The 13172-nt window shown below is 35.9% G+C and overlaps 1 long non-coding RNA gene across 1 annotated transcript in view; it reads left to right on the top strand.

Moving 5' to 3' along the window:
• Positions 1-208: 208 nt before the first annotated feature.
• LOC138925433 (uncharacterized) overlaps positions 209-13172 on the top strand; it is a 123622-nt gene continuing 110658 nt past the window's right edge. Inside the window, exon 1 of the long non-coding RNA XR_011441597.1 lies at positions 209-363. This is a non-coding gene — a long non-coding RNA (uncharacterized lncRNA). The remainder of the gene's footprint in view (positions 364-13172) is intronic.

The following is a 13172-nucleotide window of genomic DNA, read 5'->3' as shown; positions in this document are numbered from 1 at the left end:
AGGTTATGGCCAGATCCCAGTGCTTTCAATGTCTTAAAATGCAAAGGTCAAAAATTGAATGAAACCATGTATTAGCCAGGGTTCATCTGAGAAGTAGAGCCAACAGGATGTGTGAATGTGTGTGTATATATATAGAGAGAGAGAGAGAGAAATTTATTTTAAGGAATTGGCTCATGTGATTGTGGAGGTCAGCAAGTCCAAATTCTGCAGGGCAGGCGGACAGGCTGGAGACCCAGGGAAGAGCTGACATCGCAGCCCAAGTCTGAATGCAGTCTGGAAGCTGAATCTCCTCTTGCTAGCACCTCTTTCTCTTTTCACATAAGACTTTCAACTGATGGCGGAGACCCAACCACATTACGGAAGGTAACCTGCTGGACTCAGATGTTTACTTTGAACGTTAATCTCACGTAAAAGATACCTTCACACTAATATCCAGGCTGGTGTTTAACCTAATATCTCGGTATCATGGCCTAGCCAAGTTGACGTATAAATTAACCATCACAAACCATACTCCTTAAATTTTCAGGAAGAGAAAAACAACATGCTAAGTTATATGCATTTTAATCACAGCCTAGGGAGAAAGGTGTGGCATTTAAGGCAATGAATAGGTTACTATCTCAAATAAATCCTTTGATATTTAATGTTCTTGCTGGAGATACTCCACAGCTACACATGCAGAAAGAGAAATAACATAAAAATGAAAACTGACTGCTTATCAAATAAATTTTGTGTTAGAGATATCCACCACTGACAGTAAAATTTGCTTTGTTTTAATGAGTCCTGGGTAGGGAGGAGTAAGCTATAAAGGGTGAGGGAAATGATTTAAAAATTAAAAGGAATAATATGACCAACATACATACCCATGCCAGCCATATTTAATAACTGTTGTACAGGCTTTATGCTTTAGGATTTAATATTTAAAATATGTACAGGAAGAGCTGAAGTCCCCTTTGAGACTCAATCCTCTCTAGAACTCCCATGGCAGAGTGAACCACTATCGTGTTTGGCCAGATTGTTTTAGTCTATTTCCTGTATTTTATATTCATGCATATTTTTTCTTTGATAATACATTGTTGTGATTTATAAAGTTATAATTTTTCATTAAAACTGCATCCATAGTTTCATAATAAATGAAGAGACTTGGCACTGTATAGAAAAGATATCTACTGGTCTCATAATTAAAACAAATAGGCTAGTTTTCATAATTATTCTTAAGTAATCGTTTATCATACATTGAGTTCATAGACTACATTGCTACCACTCGTGGAGAAGTAATACACTAGGCCATTCATGGGCACTGTAACCAAAATATAAATATGAATATTTCATTGTTTGAGAATAGAAAAGGAAATATGCATTGATCTTCATGGTGAAATTGTAAAATAAATAAATTATGGAGAAGAAGCAGACTCTAATGCCAACAAAAAGGTAATTCATTTTCTTGATTATTTTTGAATTTTATTTTCAATCACAGGTGCTTAACCTAGAGACTGTAAGAAAATAAGAGAAAATAAGAATGGCTAGTAGAAAGATGGATAAAATACGTAAATAAACGTAGGACAAATAAAGTAGTAAAAAATTGTAATTCTGTTCATTCATATATTTAAAAACGTTTAAAGCAGTAATGTTTTTGAGTATAATAATTGCAAAAAGTTAGAATTAACCATTTTCTTCTTCTTGTATTGTTGCGATAAATCTATCTCACCAGATCGATTGTTTTAATGTGAAATTTTAATATAATTTCAAAACACAAAATCTTAACATTTTTCAGCAATCATAACTTTCTATACTTACTGTCTTGAGTTATAGAAGGCCTCTGAAGACGGTGTGGTAGAGTATATTGGAGAGGAATGGGGAATGTCATCGCATAGTTTATGATGTATATGGTGTGATGTGGTACAGAGGGAGACAGCATACTCTATACCAGCTGGCCTGGGTGTAAATTCCAGCATTGCCACTTCCTAGTTGTGTGTATTTCATCAAATTACATAGTCTTTATATGTCTCAGTTTCTCCATCTGTAATATGGGAATAATAATAGTAATACCTGGTAAAGGTGAGAATAAAATTAATACACTTGGAGTGCTTAAAATAGTACTTGGCACAAGGTTAAGTCCTATAAAGTGTCAGCTACTAACATTCTAAGAGTAACACCACTAATATTTCTGCTATTTTTTTCCAAATTAGGTACGCATTCCCCAGGCTGGCACTGAAGTCCATCCACAGTGTGGCTCCAGCCTAATCTTTTAGACATGTGTATTATAAATATGCCTGTAAATAAATGAATGTTTGGTGGCTTTTATAGTAACACATGCTTGAATTGCCATCAAAGCATCAAATTGCAGTTTCAGAATTTACAAACTCTATAGGAATTTGCTGCCTAGGCTGAAAATCCTTCTAAATTATCACCTGATTATCCATTTTGAAAACACAGTTAATAATACTAATATTTAATAGTATTTTGGGAAAAAGTTTAATATGATGAAAGAGATACAGATACTTTCTTGTTGAATCAAACCCACACAATGATCAAGCTTAACTCACATAGTATTTCATACCTCACGAAACGTAAACAGTAAAAACATGTGTAGTTGCACCGCTGCTCCCCCCATGGCATCAGTTCCATTTACAGCGGCAGGGATAGCAAGAGCTTTCCCTTCTGCAGGTCAGACCTCACTCTGCATGGCAGTATGGGGCTGCACCAACGGCTGTGCAAGCTGAAACTGTGCGAAGTGACCTTAATAGTCAATGGGAAGTATATGATTGTTCAGTGACCTTAAACATTTCGTCAAAACATTAAATATTCTCTTGTTGGTGGTTATAAATACATAGGAAAATGGAAAAAAATGGTCAAAATAATGTTTACTTTGTACACTGAAATGTAAAATATTAGAATATTGAGGACTAGAGTGTTTTATTCTTTGTAAAATCTTATCATGACAAAGTAAACAGCTCTTGCTTCCTTCTCATCATGTAACTTACATCAGGAGAGAACTCCTCTGGATAATTTAAACATTTTTAATATTCCATTTTGTGACACTATTCTAGCTTGCTGGTGTTGCATCTTTGGCTATTCTTTTAGTGATTACCCTACAGATTAGAATATACATCCTTGATTTAGTAAAGTCTAATACAATTTAGTTCTATTAGAATTTTCCAGAAAATACAGTGGTTTCAGAACAATTTAACTCCATTAGTACCCTCTCAGGAACAAAAAGAGTGAAATAGTTTTCATATATAATTCCTATATTCAATCAAGCATTACCAAGCTTAGCAGGAAATGAGACTACATGACAGAAAACAGGATAAAAGACAGACCATATGGAAACCCATTGGAGTTTCAATTATCAGAATTATCAGGGACAGTTCTTAACATGTATGTTGCTTATATATGCTAGAAATTAGATGACGCAATAAGGAATTACATCAGAAAACTCTGTACTATGAAAAATATCAGATGGAAATTCTAAACTTGAATAAGGCAATAAATGAAACTTGGAGCTGACTAGATGGATCTAAAAGTATTTTAAAATAGAAGAGCAAATTCATGAACTGGAAGATCAGTGCCAAGTTGAGTTTATTCCAGCAACACAAATTCGGTATACCATTCAAGAATCAAATACTGTAATTTGCCACATTGATAGAATAAAGGAAAACTATGTATTTCAATACATTAAAAAAATTCATCCAGGTATCCATTCTTGGGTATAAATCAGCAAATTAAGAATGGAAGAAAATGTGTTCAATATTATAAACAAGATGCATCTGGGAAATAAAATAAAATTACAACAGGATAATTCAGTTGGCCTTTGCCCCCGTCTCTATTTGGCAACATCGTTTGGCTTAGTACCCAAGCCTGCTCTCTTTTACCCTCTCTGCCCATAACTGAAGCCCAGTTAGCATGAGTCCTTTGTGCTGCAGTCTCAAATGCTCCACCTGGTGTCTACTTGAAGATAGAAACTTGTGTTTGTGTGAAAACACACACACACACAACTGTGCTTATATGTAGATTCTCTTGGCAACCCTCATCTTTCCAAACCTTATGTCTTTTTTATCAATTATTCTGAGCTCAGAGGTAGCTGGAAAAGATGTGATTTATCATACCTAAATTCAAGTACAAAATACGTCTATGAACTTAGGAAAGATAATTTTCTTAAATATCAAAATTTTAAAAGTAAAGCAGTGATTCCTTTGACTACATCCAAATCGAAAACTTTCTGTGTAAACAAAGAAATAAAAACCAAAGTTATGAATACAAACTATTTATGGGACAAAGCATTAATATCTAGAAAAATGTAAAGAATGCCTACGAATCAATGAGGAAAACAACCAACCAAATAAGAAAATTGGCTAAGAACAATAATAAAGAATTCACCCCCCAAAAAGTATATGAAGGAAAAATAAGTCCCTTTAGAAACAATGAAATATTATTTCTCAGTCATCATTCTGGGAAAAATTCAAAAGTTTGTCCTTATCAATTATTGATGAGGATGTTGGGGAATGGGCAGCCTCATACATTGCTAGTGACAGACTAAATGGATCACCCCTTGGCAACGCAATTTGGGTTTACATAAAATTGAAAATATATAAACCTGCTAACTGAAAATACCCTGTTTCTCCTTGAGCAAATTGCATAACCTTTTGTCTTACTTTTTTATTTGTAGAACAGTAATAATACTGGCACCTGTCATACAAACATTAAGAGGATAAAATGAGTAATCACATGCAAAGCACTTGAAATATGATACTATTATTTTTATCCTTATAAAATAGGGGAAATTCTAATACATATGCACATGGAGACATTTACGAGTAAACACTGCAGCATTGTCTGTAAAACGATTGAGCATTATCTAATTATCTATCAACAGGATAGTAATGCAAAGGAGCTATAGTCTCATTATTTAAATATTTCTAGACACAGTTCAACAAAAAGTACAGAATTTAATTATATATACCTATATAAATGTACCGTAAAAGTGCATTGAAGCCTAAATCGCATGAATTTCTTTATGGCATGAATTGTCTTTATTGGTAAAAAGGCAGGGAAATCCTTGTTCAGTATGACACCATCAATGACAAAAACTGGAAGAGTAAGGAGATTGATTTTATTCAGGCTGCTGCAATGAGGAGGGCGCCCCAGATCCTAAGATCAGAGTGTCTGGCAGGATGGTTTGTCATAGGCTTTTCCAGGGGAGAGTAGACAAGTCAGAGATGGGATGATTTACAGTTGGGATTATTATGCAAGTAGGAGAAGTCTCAGCCAGCTGGACAGGACATGTTTTCTCTGTGTTTAGTTTCAGGGGGACAAACAATTTTAAATTTAGCTGATAATCATTAGACAGGATGAGAAGTAGGCTGGGGAAGTAGGTTCAGGCAGTGGGGGAGGAGCGTGTCTGCCCTTGTCAATATTGTTTGTGTAAAATTTTTATAGTATTCAAATAATACCATAAAGTGTGTATGCACACACCACACACACACACTCACACACACCACTTAAAACTGCAAGTGAAATAAGAAAGAAAAGACTGATGATCTTACATAAAATTTATAACAAATGTCTCTGGGGCAGGGGAAAAGAGAGTTTCTTGCATTACATGTCAAAGGGAGCTTCAGCTTCTATTTACTTCCTTAAAAATTAAAATAGAAAGTGTTTAGGACAGAATCTTAACATCTGTGGGTTTTTATTTTTCTGACTGGTGAGAATATGAGTATCACTGTAGTATTATTTTCAAGAGATAAAGGAAAATATGTGGAAATAAAAGAAAGGGAAATGAAAGTCAAGAAGAAGAAAAAAAAAAGAACAGAGAGACAAGGATGAGCTCAAGAATGTCAAAATTGCTAAAATGTTATATAAAAGAGAACCGGAATGTCTCTGCTTTGGTGCCATAAAGAGCATTGAAATTGATGGTGAAAGTAAAGGTGACAGAAGTCAGAGTGGAGTGCATCAAGGAATGGGTAAATTAGGAAATGGAGACACAGCAAGGAATGTTTGAGAAAAAAAAGCACAAAGAGAAAGGTGATTTTTCAAAAATATGTACGTGGACTCAAGGAATATCTTTTTGCTTTGTTTGGCTTTTGTGTTATTTTCATAATGAGAAATAATACAGCAGTATTTCTCAACTCTGGCTCAGTGTCTTTGTTGGCCTAAGTTCCTTGGCTGTGACTTTCACAAGTGTGTTTTAGCTTTTTTCTCCCTTATATGAGACAGGAGGGCTAGAGGGGACTAGAGTCAAAGAAATGCCCTCTCCCAGATGGGGTAAGGCTCTGATGAAGTATTTTCCCTTGGAGGGCATGCCTTAGTTATGGAGAAGACTCTGGGTTTATTTCACAGTGGTTACTCTTCCTGTCCCCCTGCCACAGCTACCAGGGTGTCTCTCTTGGCTCTTCACCATGGGAACTTAGTGGGGCTCCTGAAGGTGAAACCTATGAAAATGTGAGACTCTCTTTAAGACTTAAGACTGTGGCCCCGGGATTTTCTTGTTCTGACGTTAGTCTGCAGTCAGCCTCCAGCAATTTGTCAAAATTAATATGTGAGTGTTCCCACTAGTATATGGCCCAGTGGCTTCTGCTCCAAGTAAGCTGATCTTGGCTCTGATTCTCTGGATGTGCCTATCTATCCAGATTTGAGGGTGGTGGTTTACCCTGTGACCTCAGTTTTCAGATAGGTTCAAGAAAGCTTGTTGATTTTCAACTTGTTTGACTTTTTTCTTCTGGTAAGGACAGGAGAGAAGACTTCAGCTCTTTCGATGGTAGGCCTTTAGATGGACTCTTATCATCTCAATAACATAAGTAAATCTGAGCCCTGGTTTCATTAGAAGTGGAAAGTACCCTCTATTTATGAGATTTAAGAGAAATGATCAAATGATTTTTAATAATTTGGCCTGATGACTGAAACTTTAACCATTACATAGAATACTTTAATGAAAAATTGCTTCAAGAAAGCCAGGGTTCAATGGCAGAGTCCCAGAGATGAAAAAACTGATAAATTGTTTTGTTATAAAAATCTAGCAAGACATAGGTTCAGTTCCCGGATCTGAGCAATTTCTCTGTGCCTCAGTTTGTACAGGTTTGTAAGGGTTCAGTACTTAGTGCCCATTTTATGGGAGGTATTCATTTACTTGCAGTGGGCATTTTTTGGCTGTATATTATGTACCAAATGCTGTTTAGGCACTTCTAGTGTACAAAACAGGCAAAACTCTCTGCCATCGTGGAGCTTACATTCTCATGAGAAGATGGATAAAAACAAGAAAAATAAGTAAAATATATAGTATGCTGGAACATGTAAGCTCCAAGGTGGAAAAATGTAAGAAATGCAAACCTGTAGAACGTAATTTTAGATAGCTTCACCAGGAAAGGGCTCCCCAAAAAGATAACGTTGGAGTCAAAGCCTGAAGAAGGTGAGGGACTCAATCATGTACATCACTGCGAAAAGTATTCCAGGCAAAGGGAAGGGCAAGTGCAGAGGCTCTGAGGCAGGAACGCCTCAGTATGTTAAAGAGAGACAGCTAGGAAACCAGTGTCACTGGAGAGGAGTGTAAAAGGATGAGAAGTCAGAGAAGAAAAGCAGGATGGGGAAAGAAACTGGTTGTCTACCACAGATTATGTCTGGTCTTGTAGATCATTTTAATATTTCAAGGACTATAGTTTTGAATCTGAGTAAGATTTAAATCCAGTGGAGAGCTTTGATAAAAAAACTGACATAAGTTGACTTTAGTTTCAATGAAATCAGTCCGCCAGGCTGTGCCTGAATGAGAAGCAAAGAATTGAGAGAATTTAAAAGAAGCTTGTGCATTTCTTCCAGGTGTGTTGCTAGGTATTTATCACAAAATAAAGAGAGCTGTGTTTTACATCAAAAGCCATCATGGCCTTGACAAACGGTGAAGCTAGTAAACTCCAGGACTAATGACATTTGATTGGAAGAAAATGCCAGAAAGGGCAGCAGCACAGATCAGAGGCAGATACAGCAGCCAGCAGTCAATGTCCTGGGGGTTCAAGGAGCAGCATGATGACCTGGGGCTGGGGTTAGAGGTCAGCAAAGGAGAAGAGGGGGCCATGGAAAGGGAAGTAGAGTATTACAAAAGGAAAAGGTAATTAACTTGGAGTTTTGCTACAATTTCACTCTGACAACAGCTATCGTATTTTGATTCTAGTGCAATACCTTAGAGTTATCCAGGCACTTTTATACAACATTAACTTTTTCTTACCTGCTACCTAAAATATAGTTGCCTTGCTATTTAGTCTGCAGGTTCTTTAGCTTGTTTACTTGACTAATATATAATTTTTATTTATTCCCTAGCCCACTTTCTCAACCTCTTCATAGAAATACTTCTTTCAGACACACTAAAATGTGACCTCATTTTCTGATAACTATGCCTCTCGTGTGTATCATAGCACAAACTGTTTAGTAATTCAAGAATGATATATTTTATTCTTGCTGAATATAACTTTAATTTTCTATGGTGATCAATAAAAACAATATAAATTCCTTTAGGAAATGTGTCCCTGGGAGAGGATAGAAACATAAGTGAAACATGAAACTGACGAGAAATGAGAATCCAATAAACATTTGCACATTAACTTGAGAGCACTTTGCAGCTTGTTGCTGCATTTCTCTAAATTAGGATTTGATATAGAGAGGTTTTATGAGAGATTTTCTCCTGTAAGAGCATTATTAAAGTTATTCACACTACATCTGAAGTCCTAGATTATTGAGAATCATCATCTCTGTCAAAGCGAGTATTAACTAATTGGCAACAGGGGAACAGAAGGTGTGGAAAAACACACAAGGTATTAGAAGTAATTTCTTTTTTGAAAGCAGTTGTTGACAGTTTGACATTACATTCAGTTAACACTTCTGGGGACTTTTGAAAGTATTCTCCCTGCCAGGCACAACACAAGTTCTATGCTTTCATAAGCCTTACAAATAGACATTCCATTTGGATTTTCTTTCCATGCATTTGAATTGAAAATGCAAACCACTTCTTGCTGGCTTTGCCAGATGCTATATCAACATTTTTAACAGCTGCAATGTCCTCTAGATACAGATTTAACATTTCACCTTTCAAAATGACAATTATTTTCAATATTTCAAATTTCTCTTTCGTTAGAAAGAAAGATCCCAGAGTAAAGCTGAAAATCTGTCCTGGATAAATTCTGGAAAGGAGAAAAGCTTAAGCAGTTGACAATAAGCACCATGAATGAAGGCTATATTTCTTCTTATAGAAAATAATCGACCTTTTCCAACATCACACATTTTAATATAATTTCAGCAGGTCCTCGGCTGGATGGTGGCAACGTTTTCTATAAAATTTTTGTAGCTGAATTCTGACTTTTAGGTTTCAAGCTGGACTTCACTGGAATATTTTAGAGGTTATAAAAAAGCTTTCAATACTTTTACCTCCCTGTTCCCATGACCACAACTACCCTAGCAACTTGATTTCTAAAACCTGAAATGACTTAAGAATGGCAATTTTTTTCATAATTAGAGATAATTTGGAACTGTAAAGTATCCATTGGCCTGATTTTACATTAAAAATGATTCTGATTATTTTCTTTAAGCAAGCAACTTTTAGTAAATGGAAGAAGGAACCTGAGAGCCTAAAAGGAAAGAACACTGTAGAAGTACAAATAGAAATCAGGGAGAGGAAACAAAGGTTATCTGAAATGAATGATACGATAGAGGTCATCAAAGGAGAACTAGCCTTATTTTACCCCCATCTTGTGAGGCATGCTTCTTCCCTCATCTGCCCAGCAAGGCACCATATTTGTTGCACATATCAGTTTAGATAAATGTGGTCCGTAGACAGGTGAATGTGTACAAAATATCTACGTATATAATTTGTCCTTTAAAAGTTAACAGAAAAACATCCTTTGAAATGACAAATTCATCTCAGTCAATAGTAATTATTCTTACATATAAACACATAAAAACAAAGATGTAGATTTAATTGTGGTGTGAATGTGATGTTAGATTCAATTTATCCTCACTAAATGACTGTGGGAAATAACAGAAAGGAATAAAGTGTGTTTATCTCCCCAAATGCTGGCTGTAACCTCTGCCTTGTTTTGTGACATCAATAAATAATTTTTCCAAGAGACAAAGCAACTTTTCCAAGTGTCTTCCAAGAGACACTTTTTTGCATCAGAGCTTAAAAACCAAATAACCATCAACTAACCCTTAAGAGCAAGGAACTAGGTAATCTATCCCACACCTAGGGCTGAGCTACTACAAGGCTATGCTCTAGTAGTAAGGAGGGGTCAGAGAGAAGCTGCTTCCTTAGGAGCTATAGTTTGCCTTTGTGACATATTAATGGCCCAGAAAACTGCTAATCTTGAAATTCAACATGAGTCCCATACTATCAGCACTCATAGGCATGTGGTGAAAGTAAACAAATTTTCCCTCTGGAGTAATAGAATATTATCCTAGGACTCATGTTCTTTGTATCTATTTTTCTTAAATACAATGTCTAGCATAAAATCAAGATAATCAGGAACAGGTAGACACATGGTATGATTAAGAACCAAGAAATAAACAAAAAACACCAGAGTTAAAAACAAACTCAAAAACTTCAGCAATTAACCAGAAATTCTAAAATTAGTGTGGCAGATATGAAGAAAAATAAAATAGAAATTTTATAAGAGGAAAATGCAATAACAAATCAAGACATCAATAGATAAGTTTAGTAGCAGCTGATGAGAGACTTAATAAATTTGATGACAAGTCAGCAGAAACTCCGCAAAGTGACAGAGAAAAGAGATGGAGAGAGAAGAGATGATATGGAATAAATATCAGTACTTAAATGGATTCCTAGGAAAAGGATAGCAAAAACGGGGCAGAAACAATATTCAAGTGCTACAGTATGCAGATTAAAGACACCAATTCTCAAATGCAACAATCCCAATATATTCAATGAAGGATAATAGAAATTTATAACTTACAAAACTTCGGAAAGCCAAATACAAAGACAATATCTTTAAAATAAGCCCCACCAAAACCAAATTATCTTCAAAGAATTGAAAGTATAAAGTTGTCATCTCAGTTCCATCTCAATGGAAGTCAAAAGACAGCCTGTGCTTGATAACAAATAAACCCAAATTCTTTGCAGAGTAAACCGATAAAATTTTATTTCTTGCTCACATCTCTGTTTAGTGAAGTCTAGACGGATCTCCCCCATCTCGTACGCCTGCCACCTGGGATGTGTGGCCAGAACAAAGAGGGTAGAAGGATTCTGAAAACTATATCGTAAAGTACCTCACTTCACTTCCACTTATATCACATTGGCCAAACCCAGGTTGATGGCCATACCTAACTACAAAAGAGTCTGAGAAGTGTGGAAGACCATGTTATTTAGTAATTCCTGGCAATCTCTCTCCTTGACAAAAAATTCTCTTTTGCTAACATCCCACAATGAGAATCCAATTAACCTTGTCTTAGAGAAAGACAACACAAAGTCACTCCCAATCACTGAATTCTGCTCAAAATCCAGGATATATAAATAATGTGCAGTCCTAGCTTCAAAAAAATGAAATAATTGAATAAAACAGCAGTGATGTTTCCATAGCATTTGTTGTAATTCTACAGATAATACATTGAAAATTTTTTCTGCTATGGTAGTGGGAAGGAGAGAGATGGGCTGGTAATATTACTCTGTTCTTGCCTGTTTCTTTATATACCTATTTATTCTGTGTTATGTAAATTACTTCTCATGTCTTATGATTTTATACCACATCTGACGGGGATATTTGAGAGTATGCCCTTTTGAGGAAGCCATACATCTTTCTTAGCCATCTCCTGCCCGTGGCAGGAAGGGTTCCTAAAGGATGTATAAAGCTAAAGTTTCAGGGGCTCTTAAAAAAAAATCTAGGCTTGTAGTCTCTTTGGCAATATGATTCTTTCAAAAAATACATTGACTCTGATGTTTACGAGTATTTGATTCCATGTGCTAGTAACAACATCTAAAGTGTTCTCTTCAATCATATTTGGAAATATGCTTCATTTATGTTTTTCTTCTGTCTATCTGTCTGTCTCTATCTTCTCTCTGTCCCTCTTTGTCTCTCTCTCTGTTTCTCCTTAGTGCAGGCTACCCCAGCTTATCATTCTCATCTTTACCCTGAGTTATTTTATCCAACTGGGTAACTTTGTTGGTTACAACATTCTAATTATGTCCAAATATTTTCTCTGAGTCACCTTATTCAGCTGAGTAGTTTTGCTCAGCCTTTGTCTTCCAAAGTCTATTTAAATATTATCTATTTTGTTTTGGGATTTCCAAGACTTTAAAGTCTCGATAATTAGGGCTGTCTATACTCCTATTCATTTTTTGGCTCGTAATCTGGTCCAAGTCTCTGTAAATCTCTCTTTCAGTCCCTTCATAAGGGCAGTCAAAGAAGCCAGCATGCAGTGCCAACAGTTAGTTTTATAGTGTCTTCCTCTGGAGTTTCAGCTGAGTGGGCACCATCAATGTTACTGCAAGGGGCAGGTTAATTGAACATTTTGCCACACCATGACATGGGTCTCCAGTTTATCAAACACTACTAGATTTTCCAGTCTCCTCTCTGGACAGAGAATATGTGATATGTCTCCTCTCTTAGGCACTTATAATTAGTGTCTTTTCTCTTCTTTGTCCAAGATCACAGAATAAACCTAAATCTCTAGGTTGGGTTTACTTTCCTCAAATCAGTAACTTCATCTGGAGAGGAAAATATAGCCACGTTTGCCTGGAAAATGGTCTTCCAGTGAGATGCTCTGTACATATGGAATTTCAGTATCAAAACACTTGAAATGAAGAAGCCAAGAGATATTAAGAATCGTTCAAAATCCAGTGGCTAGATTACCAATTCCACAACCTCTTCATTTACCAAATTTTTTGCATATTCTGATTCTTTACCAAGAGATCAAAGTCTTTTCAATCATTTTACACTTTAACCAAAGTTGAACTGATCAGAAGGAAGGATTGAGTTGTAGAATATAAGAGGAACTTATGCCGCTTCTTCCACAAGCAGAAAAGTTATTTCCACAGTTCTCAAAGTAAAAATTGAGTCTCACCCCTAGGCACATGGTGAGCAATCAGTAAATTCTAGCTGATTTTTTTTTTTTTTTTAAAGATTTTTTTTTTTTATTTTTTCCTTTTTCTCCCCAAAGCCCCCTGGTACATAGTTGTGTATTCTTCGTTG

The sequence above is a fragment of the Equus caballus genome, chromosome 8 (assembly GCF_041296265.1).
Source record: "Equus caballus isolate H_3958 breed thoroughbred chromosome 8, TB-T2T, whole genome shotgun sequence".
Taxonomy (NCBI): Eukaryota; Metazoa; Chordata; class Mammalia; order Perissodactyla; family Equidae; genus Equus; species Equus caballus.
Note: the sequence above shows the minus strand (reverse complement) of the source record. Positions and strands in the feature narration are given on the sequence as shown.